This window comes from Canis lupus, chromosome 1, assembly GCF_003254725.2.
Source record: "Canis lupus dingo isolate Sandy chromosome 1, ASM325472v2, whole genome shotgun sequence".
NCBI lineage: Eukaryota > Metazoa > Chordata > Mammalia > Carnivora > Canidae > Canis > Canis lupus.
Window position 1 is genome coordinate 109,113,708 of NC_064243.1, and position 15,667 is coordinate 109,129,374.

General features: G+C 45.0%; 1 protein-coding gene across 5 annotated transcripts in view; it reads right to left on the reverse strand.

Moving 5' to 3' along the window:
• Positions 1 to 15,022, reverse strand: part of ARHGAP35 (Rho GTPase activating protein 35) — a 132,759-nt gene extending 117,737 nt beyond the window's left edge. For all 5 annotated transcript variants that reach the window (XR_007410262.1, XR_007410264.1, XM_025424545.3 and 2 more), the window contains exon 1: positions 14,851 to 15,022. The gene's annotated coding sequence lies outside the window, so the exon portion shown is untranslated. The remainder of the gene's footprint in view (positions 1 to 14,850) is intronic.
• Between the last annotated feature and the right edge of the window lie 645 nt (positions 15,023 to 15,667).

Genomic DNA, 15,667 nt, shown 5'->3' on the forward strand with positions numbered 1-15,667 from the left:
TTAGAAGGCAATAGAAAAGCACTAAAGGTTTTTAACCAAGGGAATGCAACAGTCAGGTTTTCATTTCATGACTCGTTGAGAGAATAAATGAGAGGAAAAGATGCAGAGGATACCTTGTAAGAGACTTCTGCAATCAAGCACAACACCTAATTTCTTGAATTTCCCAATGGCACCCAGCACTGTGGATATCACTCAACTGGATCCCAATGAATATTTAACTTCCTATGTGAGAATAACAATGCCTATCAATTTAGCACTTATTATATGCCAAACATATCATTCATTACCTCAGTTTCTCACAACAACCCAGTGAAGCAGATATTAGTATCTTTATTTTACACAGGAGAAAACTCAGGAAGTCCAACAGCTCATTTAAGGTGACAAAATAAAAGGAGGAGTGGGTCATGAATTTATGTCTGCCTGCCTAAATACCTAATCATACATTATTGGTGCTGGCCTGTGGCAAAGTTTTCCTCAATCTACATAAAAATGAGATCTAAAAATATATATGGGTGGCTCAGCAGTTTAGTACAGCCTTCGGCCCAGGGTGTGATCCCGGAGACCCAGGATCCAGTCCCACATCGGGCTCCCTGCATGGAGCCTACTTCTCCCTCTGCCTGTGTCTCTGCCTCTCTCTCTCTGTGCCTCTCATGAATAATAAATAAATAAATATTTAAAAATAAAATAACAGGGATCCCTGGGTGGCGCAGCGGTTTGGCGCCTGCCTTTGGCCCAGGGCGCGATCTTGGGGACCTGGGATCGAATCCCATGTCGGGCTCCTGCTTTAAGCATGGAGCCTGCTTCTCCCTCTGCCTGTGTCTCTGCCTCTCTCTGTGTGACTATCACAAATAAATAAAAATTAAATAAAAATAAATTTAAAAAAATCAAATAACAAAAATAATAAAAATATATACCTACATATGTCCATATACAGTTGCCAACTTCCTTGAGAAAGGCTACTACCTTTTATTCTGACAATGGATCTCATTTTTAATAAAAGGAGAGTTTCTCATTTATTTTTTAATGCCCTCCTTGGAAAAACTACAAATTAGTAAATTTGTATGTGTTTTCCCACTACTGTATTCAACTAGTCTATAAAACCCAAGTCCAGGAACCACTACACTAATAATGACATTAACATAGCATTTACCATGACCCAGGCATTATTTTAAGCTTCTTAAATATACCACCCATTTTAATTGCACAGTGAGTCTGAGAGTAGACACCACTATATTCCCCTTTTTATAGATGAGGTGCCTGAGGCACTAAAGTTTAAGTGTCTTGTCTAAGAGCACAGAGCTGGGAAGAGGTAGGACGGGGACTCTAGGGGAGGCCCATGTGCCTTGATGAGAATACCTGAGGCCTCAGTCCTAACATTGTGAAAGCAAACAGACCTCAACCACTGCTATTTGGCCTATGACCTATAACATTTAGACGTGTGAGACACTTACTGATAAGACCCTAAAACTGACTGCTACCTGGGGGCAAGTTACAAGATAACACATCAATAGCATGCACTGCTCTGCTGAGTCAAAATACCAGCGTGCTGCCTTTGTAGTGCTATAATACTCTGGTTACTTAAACGGTTTAATTAACCAAATTGTTCTCTTCCATTCTCCCAGAAAACTGAAAGGCCTTCCAACCTTATGGGGCTTCCACGTTCATTCTTGGCATTTACTTCTCAAAAAAATCTAGAATCACAACACAAGAGCAGGTATTGAGGCTCATTTTATGGACAAGAATTTAAATTAAAATACATGACTTGTCCAAGGTAACAAAGTTGGTATGAATCAAAATGAAAACCGACAGGAGAAAGGGTTCTTTACATAGCTTGAGGAATCCCAAGAATCAAAGAACTGAAAGACTGCCCCCCCCACGCACACACATAAACACACACATACACACACACACCCCGGTTTCTCTCTAAAATGTGTACCTTTAGGGACGCCTGGGTGGCTCAGCGGTTGAGCAGTGGAGCGTCTGCCTTCGGCTCAGGGTGTGATCCTGGGGTCCTGGGATCCAGTACCACATCAGGCTCCCTGTGGAGTGTATGCTTCTCCCTCTGCCTATGTCTGTGTCTCTCACGAATAAATAAATAAAATCATGTATATATATTTTTAAGATTTTATTTATTTATTCGTGAGAGACACAGGCGCAGGGAGCCTGACGTGGGACGGGATCCTGGGTCTCCAGGATCACATCCTGGGCTGAAGGCGGCAGCTAAACTGCTGAGCCACCCGGACTGCCCAAATGTATATACCTTTAATTCAACAAATATTATGTTCCTCTGGACATGTTCTAGGATAAATGTAGCAGGTTCACAGAAGAAATGGGAGAACAAAACAGAAAAAAAAAAAATCCAAAGCTATTTTGCAATTTCTTCCTGATGTGTGAATGTAAACCCCCTCATATGTCAACTAAACATCAGGTCTTTTGGTATTCTCTTTCAGGAAAGAATGACCAGTATATAAATAAGTGTCTGTGTGTGTGTGCCTGTGTGTGTGTGCAGAACGTCTTGTTAATTAACAATAATAAAAACAGTAAAATTTTACATCTCCCAAATTACTTCTTATTCGAAATAAAACATGAACTTGGACCACGTTATTAAAAAGTTCTCATAACAAGATGAAATCTATCTTCCAAGTAAACGTCCGTGCTCTCTTGTATTGAAATGTTTGGTCACACCTAATTTTTTAAGATAAGATCGGGGAGGGGGGGGGTATATATCAGGCCATAGGCCTTCTAAATTTTTAAAGTTCTGGTACCAAAACAGGGTGTTCCTTGTGTTACCTGTAAGGGAAGAACTGCTTTTGTTTTTTGTTTTTTATTTTATTTATTTATTTATTCATGAGAGACAGAGAGAGAGAGAGAGGCAAAGATACAGGCAGAGGGAGAAGCAGGCTCCATGCAGGGAGCCTGATGTGGGACTCGATCCCCAGACTCCAGGATCATGCCCTGGGCCAAAGGCAAGCACTAAACTGCTGAGCCACCCAGGTGTCCCTGCTTTTGTTTTAATAAATGGCATATAAACTCTCTGAGGGGGATCCCTGGGTGGCGGCAGTGGTTTAGCGCCTGTCTTTGGCCCAGGGCGCGATCCTGGAGACCCGGGATCAAATCCCATGTCGGGCTCCCGGTGCGTGGAGCCTGCTTCTCCCTCTGCCTGTGTCTCTGCCTCTCTCTCTCTCTCTCTGTGACTATCATAAATAAATAAATATTAAAAATAAATAAATAAACTCTCTGAGGGAGAAGGAGGCATATTCCATATAACTAGGACTTTCAGCAGTGTAGACGCCCAAATATTGGTTGAACAGGGAGGAAAAAGGAAACTTGTCTCCCTGGATCTCTATCCTCTGGAACTACAAAGTAGTCTGTTCCCTCTTTGGCTTAATAGCCCTAAATTATTTACATCTTAAAAGAATCTTGGTTTCATAAAAGGGAAGATAAAACTAATGTATGCCATGTCCATTCTTGATTTTGATTGAGAAAAGAGAAAGTAATATACGAATAGATTCTCTCTCTTAAAACAAGCCATGTGGAGGGGGGCACCTTTCAGAAAAGAGAACAGATGGGTCAGCTCTCCTATCAGCCACAAAGCAGACTTTAAAAGTTCTTCTCATCTCTGGGGTGCACTCAATTCTATGAAGTGGATAGCACACCGCAGGAGTCAGTATAGAGCCAAGGCTCTGAACCACAGTGCCTCAGCTATACCAGCTGCGTGACCTTGGGCAAGTCCCCTATGGAAGCCCCAGTTCCCTGGCTACAAAATGAAATACCACCTACCTCAGAGGGTTATTGTGAGGAGGATAGAGGGAACACTTGGTAGTCTCCTGGTACACAATGAGCATGCTGTTGCTATTAACTGGTAATGCTGCTAATAATCAATTATTGTTCTAAGAAAGGGAGACTGTCTTAACCTTCAAAGGTACTAGAGTCCACCAGATCTCATAACGACTAATTTCTTGCTTTTCAGCTCAATTTTTTCTTCATGTGTTTATAATAAACACCAAACATAACATAACCATACAGGGAGGAAAGAAAAAAAAAAAACCTTTGTTTAAAAAATAGTAAAATCATTGTGGAAAACTCAGGAAAAAATTTCACTCAAAATTCTACAACACAAAGATAAATACAAACAGCACTTTAGCATGTTGCTTTTGCTTTTTCCCATATATATTTTAAAACAACTGGAATCATACTGTTTATAGTTCTATATCCTGCTTTTTTCTCATACTTAATTTTATTTTGTGTGTACTTTCCCACGTCAAGAATTCTCCAAAAAACATCCTTTTTAAAAATGACTCCATACTTTTCAATAAAGCAATCATTCCTCTAAGGTTAAAAGATTTAAATTGTTTATTTTTTATACACATCACTATAGTTAAGATCTTTGTATATAATCTTGGTCCTCATCTCGATTTCTTGGTCCATCTAGATTCCTATAAGTTGATCAAGGATTTTATGTCTTAAAATCCTGCTAAGGACAGCCCGGGTAGCTCAGCAGTTTAAGCACCACCTTCAGCCTAGGGCCTGATCCTGGAGACCAGGGATGGAGTCCCATGTCAGGCTCCCTGCGTGGAGCCTGCTTCTCCCTCTGCCTGTGTCTCTGCCTCTCTCTTTCTCTCTCTCTGTGTGTCTCTCATGAATAAATAAAATATTTTAAAAATTTTAAATAAAACCTTGCCAAAATGCTTTCCAGAAAGTTCACACCAAGTTTTTGTGCCTGACAGTCCTGATCATATACCACCAGCAGTGACCACTACCTATTTCCTTTTAATTCCCAGCAAACAGAGACCCAAAAACTCTGGAATTACAACACAAATAGGGAAGATTTGTTATTAAAAGAATGCTTTTGTCACTTGTGGTAATTTGTACCAGATCACTATTATCCGATTCTTTTTTTTTTTAAGATTTTATTTATTTATTCATGAAAGACATAGAGAAAGGCAGAGACACAGGCAGAGGGAGAAGCAGCTTCCATGCATGGAGCCTGATATGGGACTCGATCCCGAAACTCCAAGGATCACACCCTAAGCTGAAGGCAGACGCTCAACTGCTGGGCCACCCAGGTGTTCCACTATAATCCCATTCTTTATCAGATATGTAACCTTAACAAACTTGGAAAAGTTACAAACATCACTCTATACAATTCACATTCCTTTAGTAAAATCAAGACTTAAAATGCCTCACACATGGAGATGCTCAAATAAATTTCAACTTAAGGAGTGTGTAGAAAAGGAAGTGATGCCCCATACAAAAAAGAGGTCTGGACAATATGTAGAAAATTCAGAAAGGTACACTTTCAGATTTATGTACTTTTCTACATGTAAGTTGCACCTTAATTTTTTTTTAATAAAAATTAAAAATTTGGGATGCCTGGGTGGCTCAGTTGGTTAAGCGTCTGCTTTTGGCTCAGGTCACGATCCCGGGTCCTGGGGTCGAGTCCTGCATGGGGCTCTCCATAGGGAGCCTGCTTCTCCCTCTGCCTGTTTCTATGCCTTTCTGTGTCTCTCATGAATAAGTTTTTAAAAATCTGAAAAAAAATTGTTGAAAAAAAAAATTTAAAGAGGATCTGTACGGGAGAAAATATATGTATTCCTTTTTTTTTTTAAATGTTGACTTTTTTTTCTTTAATTTTTATTTATTTATGATAGTCACAGAGAGAGAGAGAGGCAGAGACACAGGCAGAGGGAGAAGCAGGCTCCATGCACCGGGAGCCCGACGTGGGATTCGATCCCAGGTCTCCAGGATCGCGCCCTGGGCCAAAGGCAGGCGCCAAACCGCATATAGCCACCCAGGGATCCCTATATGTATTCCTTGTATTCACACAAAACATGAAATCACAGCTATGGAGGAAAAAAAAAAAAGAAATCACAATCACAAGTATGTTAGCTAATGTTGCCATTTAAGCCTTTATGGATGTTGGCTAATGCTGGGCATACACCAACTGGCAGAGACTCACTCACTGACTAAGCCCTGAGAAGCCCTTTCCCCTTTTTCCTCATTTACCAAAGGTTTTATCTGCATTCCTCTAGTGACTTATCAATCAGAGGAAAAAAATCTCTGAGAAGTCAGCAGCATTCAAAAAGTATTTAATTATTTCAGGCCATTAGAAATGATATCACAGGGATCCCTGAGTGGCTCAGCGGTTTAGTGCCTGCCTTTGGCCCAGGGGTGATTCTGGAGTCCCGGGATCAAGTCCCGCGTCGGGCTCCCGGCATGGAGCCTGCTTCTCCTTTCGCCTGTGTCTCTGCCCCTCTCTCTCTGTTTCTATGTCTATCATAAATAAATAAAATATTAAAAAAAAGAAAAAGAAATGATATCACAGGGGCACGTGGGTGGCTCAGTGGTTGAGTGTCTGGCTTCAGCTCAGGGAATGATCCCAGGGTTCCAGGATCAAGTCCCACTTTGGGCTACCCAGAGGGAGCTTGCTTCTCTATGTCTCTACCTCTCTCTGGGGGTCTCTCATGGATAAATAAAATCTTTAAAAAAAAAGAGAGAGAGAGAGAAAAAATTATATCACAAAAGTAGCATCCACCAGGCTTCTACCTACAAACCTAACATTTTTGGAAAATAAAGACCTAGTGATACTTTTATCATCAAACATTTAAAAGTATACTACTCCCAGTGAAATAATTCCCTTGAAGTGAAAGCCACTCTAGTTAAAGATACAGATTTTGAGAATCTAATAATCTTGTATTAATGCAGTACTGGCTTCCATTTGTACACAATCAATTTGTTACCGAACAAAGAATCCTTTTTAATTGCCCACGGCAATTAATGGTAATCATTTTCTTTTGTCTTATTCCTAAGTACTGCAGTACTTCATACAATAGATGAAGCCATGATTCTGACCTTTCTTTTAAATGGAAAAAACTTTTTTTTAAGTTTTTTATACTTCAAGGGGCTGTTAGCTGTAGCTGCCCAGCATATTTTCACCCTAACATTATTTAACAACTTTCTGATTCCCAGTTTTTGAAAAAAGCATTGTAGTAAGTTCTACACAAATAAGTCAAGGGGCTAGGTGTAGTTTTGCCTATACATTCCTAGTTGCCCAAAGTTTTCTCAATTGAGGGACACTTGTGTGGCTCAGCGGTTGAGCATCTGCCTTTGACTTAGGGCATGATCCCAGGCCCTGGGATTGAGTCCTCTGCATTGGGTTCCTTACAGGGAGCCTGCTTCTCCCTCTGCCCATGTCTCTGCCTCTATCTCTCTCTGTCTCTCATGAATAAATAAAATCTTAAAAAAAAAACAAAAAACAAAAAAACACAAATTCATCAGAATACTCTATTCAATATTTACTCCCCTCAACCCACCCTACATTACATATAGCTAATCATTCACAACTGACTATAAATTCTTTAAGAGGATGAACCTATAGCTTATTCTTATATCCCAAAGAAACAAGGCACTAATAAAATAAACACAGATCTTGAAATAAGACAGACACGGATTTATAACACAGCTCTCAAACTCTCAGCTGTGTAACCCTGGTTAGGATACTTCTCTTATGTATATATGAGAATTAAATGATGACCAGGAGGGCATGCCCTCTGAGAGTTTAAAGCCTAAAAATGGCCATTATCGTTGGTGCACATCTCTCCACCCACCTACCCCAACAAAAGAGAAAAAAGGGCTTTGGCACTTGTTTGGGTTCAATCAACATATATGTAGTAGGGCCTACTATATATAAGGTATTTTGCTAGGTGTAACAAGATATAAAAGAAACACCCTCAAGGAGTTTACTACCTGGAAAGTGGAAACAATCAAGTATTATCATCTATAAAATAAGGCAGAATGGGAACCAACTAGTATAATCCCTTCAGTTTTCAAATAAAGAAACTGTAGCCCAGGGAAGTGAAAATGATTTGGCCAAAGTCATACAGCTAGTAAGCAGCAGAGCTGGAGCTAGACCAGAGGTTCTTCATTATCAATTCAATATTCTTTACACCATAGGAAGCTGCCTCTCAGTTGTTCAAATTTGATTTCTAAGTGCAAATATTACCATAGTGACCAGCAAAAGGACATTTTCCAGGTAAGAATGCACACTAGGAGAGCAAAAAAGGTATGAAATATCACAGATGCATAATGCAACAGTCACAACTGCCACAAATTTCATAAATGAAAATGTTCAGGGAACCCTGGGTGGCGCAGCGGTTTAGCGCCTGCCTTTGGCCCAGGGCGGGATCCTGGAGACCCAGGATCGAATCCCACGTCGGGCTCCCAGTGCATGGAGCCTGCTTCTCCCTCTGCCTATGTCTCTGCCTCTCTCTCTCTCTCTCTCTGTGTGACTATCACAAATAAATAAAAAATTTTTTTAAAAATTTAAAAAAGAAAAAAAAGAAAATGTTCATTTCAATAAAGGAAGATGAAGGAGATAGGCAAGTCTGGCTATTTTCAACTAAAGTAAATATTACTTTCCTGTGATGATGGTTCATGGCTGAAAGCACCTGGTTTTCTGCTAATATATCAACTTAATGGTGCTTCTTAGCACCATAGAAGCAAATAAATGAAAATCCGACTGACAGATGCCAAAAGTTATTTTCAAGAATTCTTCATAGACAAAACCTCATTAAAGCATTGTATCAAAAATTAAATAGAAATAAACTTCCAGGAAGATGAACATGAATGATTTGTTTGCATTTCTTAATACTAGCAATTCAAGTGCTATTCAGACACAGCTATTTGAGAGTGTAGGTCAACAATGACTCAGCTTGAAAGATTCCATATTGCTTTTAAAAGAGGTATATGGTTTTACTTAGGTAGTGAATACAATCTGGGTGCCCCTTTCCCCAAAAATTATAAACTAATTTTCACATGAATGGCTGAAAAAGAGACGGTGTTTATGTTTGAAAAAAGTATACAACAAAGGCAATCCAGTTCAATTTACTGCATCCCTCAGAGAAAGAGCCCAGAGAAAGAGCCAATTCTGGGCCACAGGATCGATGTGGAGATGAGGGGGAGGGGTGGAGGCGATGGAGGGGTAAAGAGCAGGACCAGGAGTCTAGTCCCAGTCCCAGCTCTAACTTGGTATGTGGTCCAGGACAATACTCTACAACCAGAGCTGGACAGCACACTAGACTTCATACTAGGAATGTGAAACCCAGAGAGGTGAAGTGATTTGTTCAAGGTTCCCACGAATTAGGTTAAGGCCTAGACCAGAAGGCCTTCTGCCTCTACTTCCAATATTCCTTCAATTATGACAGGAAAACTGTTACCATGCTCCGTGCAAGTTCATTTTCCCAGCTTAAATCAGGAGGCTAGACTAGGCACAGGTTTTCAAGCTGTGTTGCTCCAAATCCAAGGGATTTCTGCTAGTCACCTTTCCTCTTCAAGACTCTCCAAGCTTATGTATTTCATATAGTGTAAAAAGGAAATTTTAAACAACTAGACTAGATGGTCAATAAAATGTCACACAGACTGGGTAAATTAAGGCACCCAGGTGGTGAATGACAATAGTCATAGTGGATCACAGGAAGGCCCTGCAGGAAGCTTACCACCTCTCAGAAGGCCCCCACAAACTGAAGATGTGAAAACAGAAGAGACTAGAGGGAGATGGACAAACACTCTCTCACCATGTCAATCTCTATATTGACCTGCTGTATCTCCCTATCACACAAAGTCTGAAGAAACACCTATGAGGCTGCAGTTTTACAGTCATCTGTGAATCCCTCACTTCTCCTAGACTGTCCTTTGCCAAAAGTTACCATCAGGCCCATGGATTTACACGCGGACAACTTCTTCCAAGTAACATGTATTGAGAAGAATGACTATTTTCTGATTATTTTTTAACTATCCTAAATGCTTTGGCCTTATTGTGCCAAGAAGATGGAAAAGAAAAGGGGGATATAAAAAAAGAAAAAGAAAAAAGAAAAAGAAAAGGGGGATATGGTCAAAAGAATAGTTTAAAAAAAAAAAAGGGGGGATCCCTGGGTGGCGCAGCGGTTTGGCGCCTGCCTTTGGCCCAGGGCGCGATCCTGGAGACCCGGGATCGAATCCCACGTCGGGCTCCCAGTGCATGGAGCCTGCTTCTCCCTCTGCCTGTGTCTCTGCCTCTCTCTCTCTCTGTGTGTGACTATCATAAGGAAATAAAAATTAAAAAAAAAAAAAAAAAAGGAAGAGAAAAACTTTGATCAGACTAGTATTACAGAGATTTTCTAGGCACTGCAGGAGCCCCTGAAGATCTGCTACTTGGTTGAAGAGTCATCTACTACTATCTCCTGCTCCACACCCCACCCCCAACTGGCATGTTAACTGTTCCAGAAGGCCAAGGCTACCACCTCAGATTTCTGTAGCACCCAATTCCATCATGAAAGCAAATGTTGACACTGAGGTTGGAGTCTCAGCTACCATTAGAGAAACATGACAATCTTTGTAACAGCAATTACCAGTTTAGGAAGAAAACTCAGTCCTTTGTTGTTCTGTCTCCTCTCTTCAAATTATATAAACTTTGGCTTTGGCTATGAAGAAACTTTCTATGCTGCCAATGATGTTAAAAAACTCTAAAACACAAATTTCAGCAGTGCTGCACACACAGTTGTCTTCTTAATTAGCTATTACTTCCCCATTAAGAATAAAAAACAAAGGATCCTGGGTGGCTCAGCAGTTGAGCGTCTCTGCCTTTGGCCAAGGGCATGACCTGGAGTCCCAGGATCAGGACTGGGATCCAGTCCTGCATGGGGCTCCCAGTATGGAGTCTGCTTCTCTCTCTGCCTGTGTTTCTTTTTTTTTTTTTTTTTTTTTTAATTTTTATTTATTTATGGTAGTCACAGAGAGAGAAAGAGAGAGAGGCAGAGACATAGGCAGACGGAGAAGCAGGCTCCATGCACCGGGAGCCCGATGTGGGATTCGATCCCGGGTCTCCAGGATCGCGCCCTGGGCCAAAGGCAGGCGCCAAACCGCTGCGCCACCCAGGGATCCCCTCTGCCTGTGTTTCTGACTCTCTCTCTCCGTATGTCTCTCATGAATAAATAAATATTTTTTTAAAAAAGAAGAAAATTATTTATACCAACATGGAAAACATAAACTCTAAAATAAATTCATAGAATGAATAATGATTCACAAGGCCAAAATTCAAAAATGAATGGACCAGATGAACTGAAATTCTTAAGTCAATAATGATGAAGACACACACTATAGGTAATTAAAATCACCAGACTCTGCTTGTCAGAAAATTTAAAGTCCTGGGGATCCCTCAGTGGCTCAGCAGTTTGGCTCCTGCCTTCGGCTGGGAGCGTGATCCTGGAGTCCCGGGATGAGTCCCACATTGGGCTCCCTGCATGGAGCCTGCTTCTCTCTCTGCCTGTATCTCTGTCTCTGCCTCTCTCTCTCTCTCTCTCTCTCTCTCATAAATATTATCTCAAAAAAAAAATTTAAAGTCCTAAGAACTCAGAAGCTACGGGAATTACTAGATCTATGATCTAGTCCCTCTTTTACTATATCATATACAAATACCCTAACATTTGAGGAGTCAATGGTCCAATTCTGTAGATAACAGTTAACACTTTTTTATTTCAAGTGTTCACACAAAACTATTTCTAAATAAGTGCTGAAGTAAACAAAGTTTGATCATAGCTCAGTTAAGAAATAAAGTTCTTCCAGTAAATGTTCCTTCACAGCTGGATGGCTGTTTTAATATGCAATTGCCCTGGGCCACGCGAAAGGGGGGGGGAGGGAATCAGGCTTTTGATTTACTTAAGAAATAAAATAAATAAACCTAGAACATACAAAGGTTCTCTTTCCCAAGTTAAGGACAAAAAATGGTTAGATGGCTTTTCTGCAAAAAAAACACCTCTTTCTCTGAATAAATTTCCTAAACCCCACCCCTATCATAAGATCACTGAAGAAAAAGCTCCACAGCTAAGGTACATTTCTCAGGTAATAAAACCAAAAAATCTCATCGTATCAGCCAGTTCCTGGCACCCTTTCCTCACTCTACCAAATCAGGTCACTCACAAGGCTTGGAGAGTGTCAGGGCCCACCCACATACTCCTACACCAAAGAGCGCCCCCACCCCCAACTCCAGCAAGGATCTGCCCAGAGGCATTCAACTCCCCTGGTGGAGAGCGCCTGCAATACCAGAGGGCAGAAATCTGAGTGACACTTGGCACTCTCTCTTTCCACAAACAACCGCAACGGGCTTTCCAAACTCAGGCCCTAATTATTTAAGACCAGGAAGCTGGAGCCTTCCTGGGGCAGAGGTGAAAAGAAATAAGCCCACCCTCCCAAAGATCACACTACAAACCAGAGGCCATTAGGGAAGGCAACACTGCAGCTTTTGCAGCCCCAGAGCAGTAAACACCAAATGTGGCCATAACCCCCAGTGGGATTGGGGAGAACTTGAGAACTAGCATTTCCCCAGCCAGAGATAAAACAAAAATAAGATTGTCATGGGGTGGGGGTGGGGGAGAAGGGGGAAAAAGCACACTTCTAAGTTCTCCCAAGGCCTTGGAGGTGGAAGGAGAGAGAGGGTACAACTGTCTCTTTACAATAGCTCAGAGAAGGAGGGAGGGAATTAAAAGAATGACCTGTGAGCAGCTGCACTCTCCTGTCTCGAAGGACACAAAGATGCAAAGTCCAGGGATCTGAAACGGGCTGGGGAGCAAGATAGAAAAGAGGAGAAAAAAAAAAAAATTGGGGCAATGGAAAGAGATCTACCCCCCTCACCACCACTAACCTTGGTAGAAGTAGGGAAAATGGGGAGACACTCCCAAGACTCCAGAGAGCAATAACCAGCCAACCAACCCCCACCTATCTACCCAGATCTCACAGGATCTCTGGGAATAAAACCCTGAGGGTGAGGGTGCCAAGTGAATCTGCAGTCTACACCAGAGCCTAGAGAACCCTAGGCTCAACTCAGACCCTTCCCCTCTGAATGCTGAAGACTGGATGCTAGAGGAACACAAGCCTCAAGAGGGGAAGCACTCAGTGGGAATGGGCGGGTCAAGGGTAGGGAGCTGGGAGAAACAAGCCTGACAGGAACCAAACAGGAAAGAAGATGCTTGACAGGATACAAAGGGAAAGAAAAGGTGAGGAAACAAGTCAACAAGGAACAGAATTGGGAAATGGTTACCAAAAGCAGAGGGAAAATCTATCCAAGAACTGAGATGGCTCCAAGAGGGAGCTGGGGAGTGGGGAGGCAGCCAGTGATAGGAAAGAATGGTTGAGAAGATCTCTTTACTATTGGGCAGAACTGGGAGAAGGAGAACTCAAAAAGGAGGTAAAAGGACAAAGGAGGGAGAACAAATACAAGAAAGGAAAGAGTGGAGGTTGAGATCTGAATCAAAATGGTGGGGGGAGAAGGAGGTCCAGGTGGAAAACCAGAATTAAGAGACAACACAGGTGGGATGCAATTACAGGAAGACCAGGATTAAAGAAGCCATTCCAAGAGGGAACAGCAATAGTAAAGTTAAAATGGGTCAAAAAGATAGGTGGGCAAGTGGACAGCTCCAAAAAGGGCAGAGCTGGGAGGAAAACGTTAGAGCGGATGAGACAGAGCTGAGCAGATGCAAAAAAGGATCTGGGGCAGGTCTGTGAGATGCAGCAAAATGGGAAGGAAAGGGGTGATGGGTCAGGGAAGTTATCAAAGATTTACCGAGGTATAGGGCAAGTTTAAGAAGAGCCAAAATAGAGAGGAGAGGACTCAGAGCAAAGAGGAGGCTAGAAGCAGATCTCAAGCAGAGAACAAGTGAAGGGGAAACAGGTCAAAGAAAGGGGGAGCGAATGAATGAGGCAGCTCTACAGTGCCAACGAGGAGGTGGAGAAGAGGAAACCTCAAGAACACTGGGCAGAACTGGGGCCTGCAGGGCAGCACGGACGCTGCGGGCAGGCTGAGTTAGGGAGGTCAGAGAAGTGAATGGCAGAAATGAGAGCTGCAGGGTTTCGGGAGGGGAGGAGGCTGCTTCATGGAAGGCAGAGTCGAAAAGCAATCAGGTTAGGGGCACAGCAAGATCTGAGATTGGGCAAAGGGCAGATCGGAAAGGTAGAAAGGTTTGGAAGAGAAATAAAGGTCTGAATGGCAAATGGGAGCAAGATCTGAGAAGCGGAGGAGGCAAGCATGGTGCATCTGAGTCCGAGAGGGGGCAAGGGGCCGAACTGAGGCATGGAAGGGTCGGAGAGCTGAGGAATATCCCTAGGGTGCAGCAGGCCCCCCAAGTGGGCAGTAGAGCCCAAGAGGGAGGTGGAATTAACTCCAAGGAGACCTAAGGGCAAGCAGTGCCAAGACGAACAAGGTCTCAGATGGATCTCCAAGGAGGTGGAACTGCAGGTCCTAAAGGGACAGTTCCTGGGGGTGCAACAGAGGGCGGCGGATAACAGTAAACGGGTCAAAAAAGGCAACAGATCTGGAAGGTGGTGAGAGTAGAATCGAAGAGGGGCAGGAGGGTCACGAATCCCAAAGTGAAGGTCCAGAATTCAGGGATGCAGAAGGGTCACTGAGGAGGTGGGTCCCAAGAGCACTGCAGAGTCCTGGAGGGGCGAAGGGCATTAACGAGGGCGGAAGAGGGAAGGGGGAGGTGCAGAATTGGGAGCAGAGTGGCTTAAGTGAGGAGGGGGTGGCCGCGACAGACACCGAGATCCCAAAGGGGTCGGAAGGTGGGGGCAGACGCGGGGACAGCAGGCCTGGGGCGAGCAGGGACAGGTCCAAAAGGGCGGGCGGGCCCCGCGGGCCGGGCCGCAGCGCGAAGCAGCGGGGACGGCGGGGCCCGGGGGGCCTGGGGGGCCGCTCCCTCCCCTCCCCCTCCGGCTCCTCCATTGTTCGCGGGCTCCGGGCCCCGCGGTCCCCGCCTCCCCTTGGACCCCGCAGCGGGGCGGCGCCCGGCCTCGCCGCCGGGGCCCGCGAGCTCGCGCACTCACCAGCTGGGCGCCCTCAGCGCGGCTCCGGCCTCCAGGATCCCAGCAGCGACGACGGCGGCCCCGGCGCCATGTTCTGCTGCTCCTCGTCCAGCGGCGGCTGAGGCGGCGGCGGCGGCGGCGGCGGCGGCGGCTCCGGCGGCGGGGGGCCGGGCGGACCCTCCCTCGCAGGCTCCCTCCTCCGCCTCCTCCACCTCCTCCTCCCGCCGCGCCGCGGCTCTCCCTCGGGGCGGGGGGGCGGGGAGGGGAAGGGGGGAGGGGCGGGAACCAGGGGAGGGCGGACCAGCCTCGCTCGCTCGCTCCCTCCCTCCTTCGCAATGGCGACGGCGGCACCTCCTTCCTGCGGCCGCCGCTCCCGCGCGCGCGCGCTCCTCGCTACTGCGCGTGCGTGGCGTGCGGACCGTTGCGAGAGGATAACGGCCCCGGGGTGCGCGCCGCCAGAGGATGACCGGCGCCGGGCAGGAGACGAAGTGAGGGCGGCTATGCGCCCAAGGGGCTCAGTGCCACTACCGCGGCCTCTGGCTGGGAACGAGCGCGGAGACCATAATGCGCGTGCGCCCCAAAGAAATGCCGCTACTGCGGTGGCTGCGGCGCGAGACGGCACCAGGCAGCCTGCGAGCAGGCAAAGGGAATGGGGCGGGCAAGTGCGCGTGCGCGGGAGGGACTGCCTGGCGCAAGGCGGAGGGAGTGGCCCGCGGGAGTCGCGCGCGCTCTTGCGCGCGCCAGAAGCAGCCGACCCCTCCTTGTGGGGGTTCGTGGAGAAAGCGGGAGGGGAGAGGCATGGCCCGGCTTTGGGGGCGGGGGCGAAGGGCGCGATCCC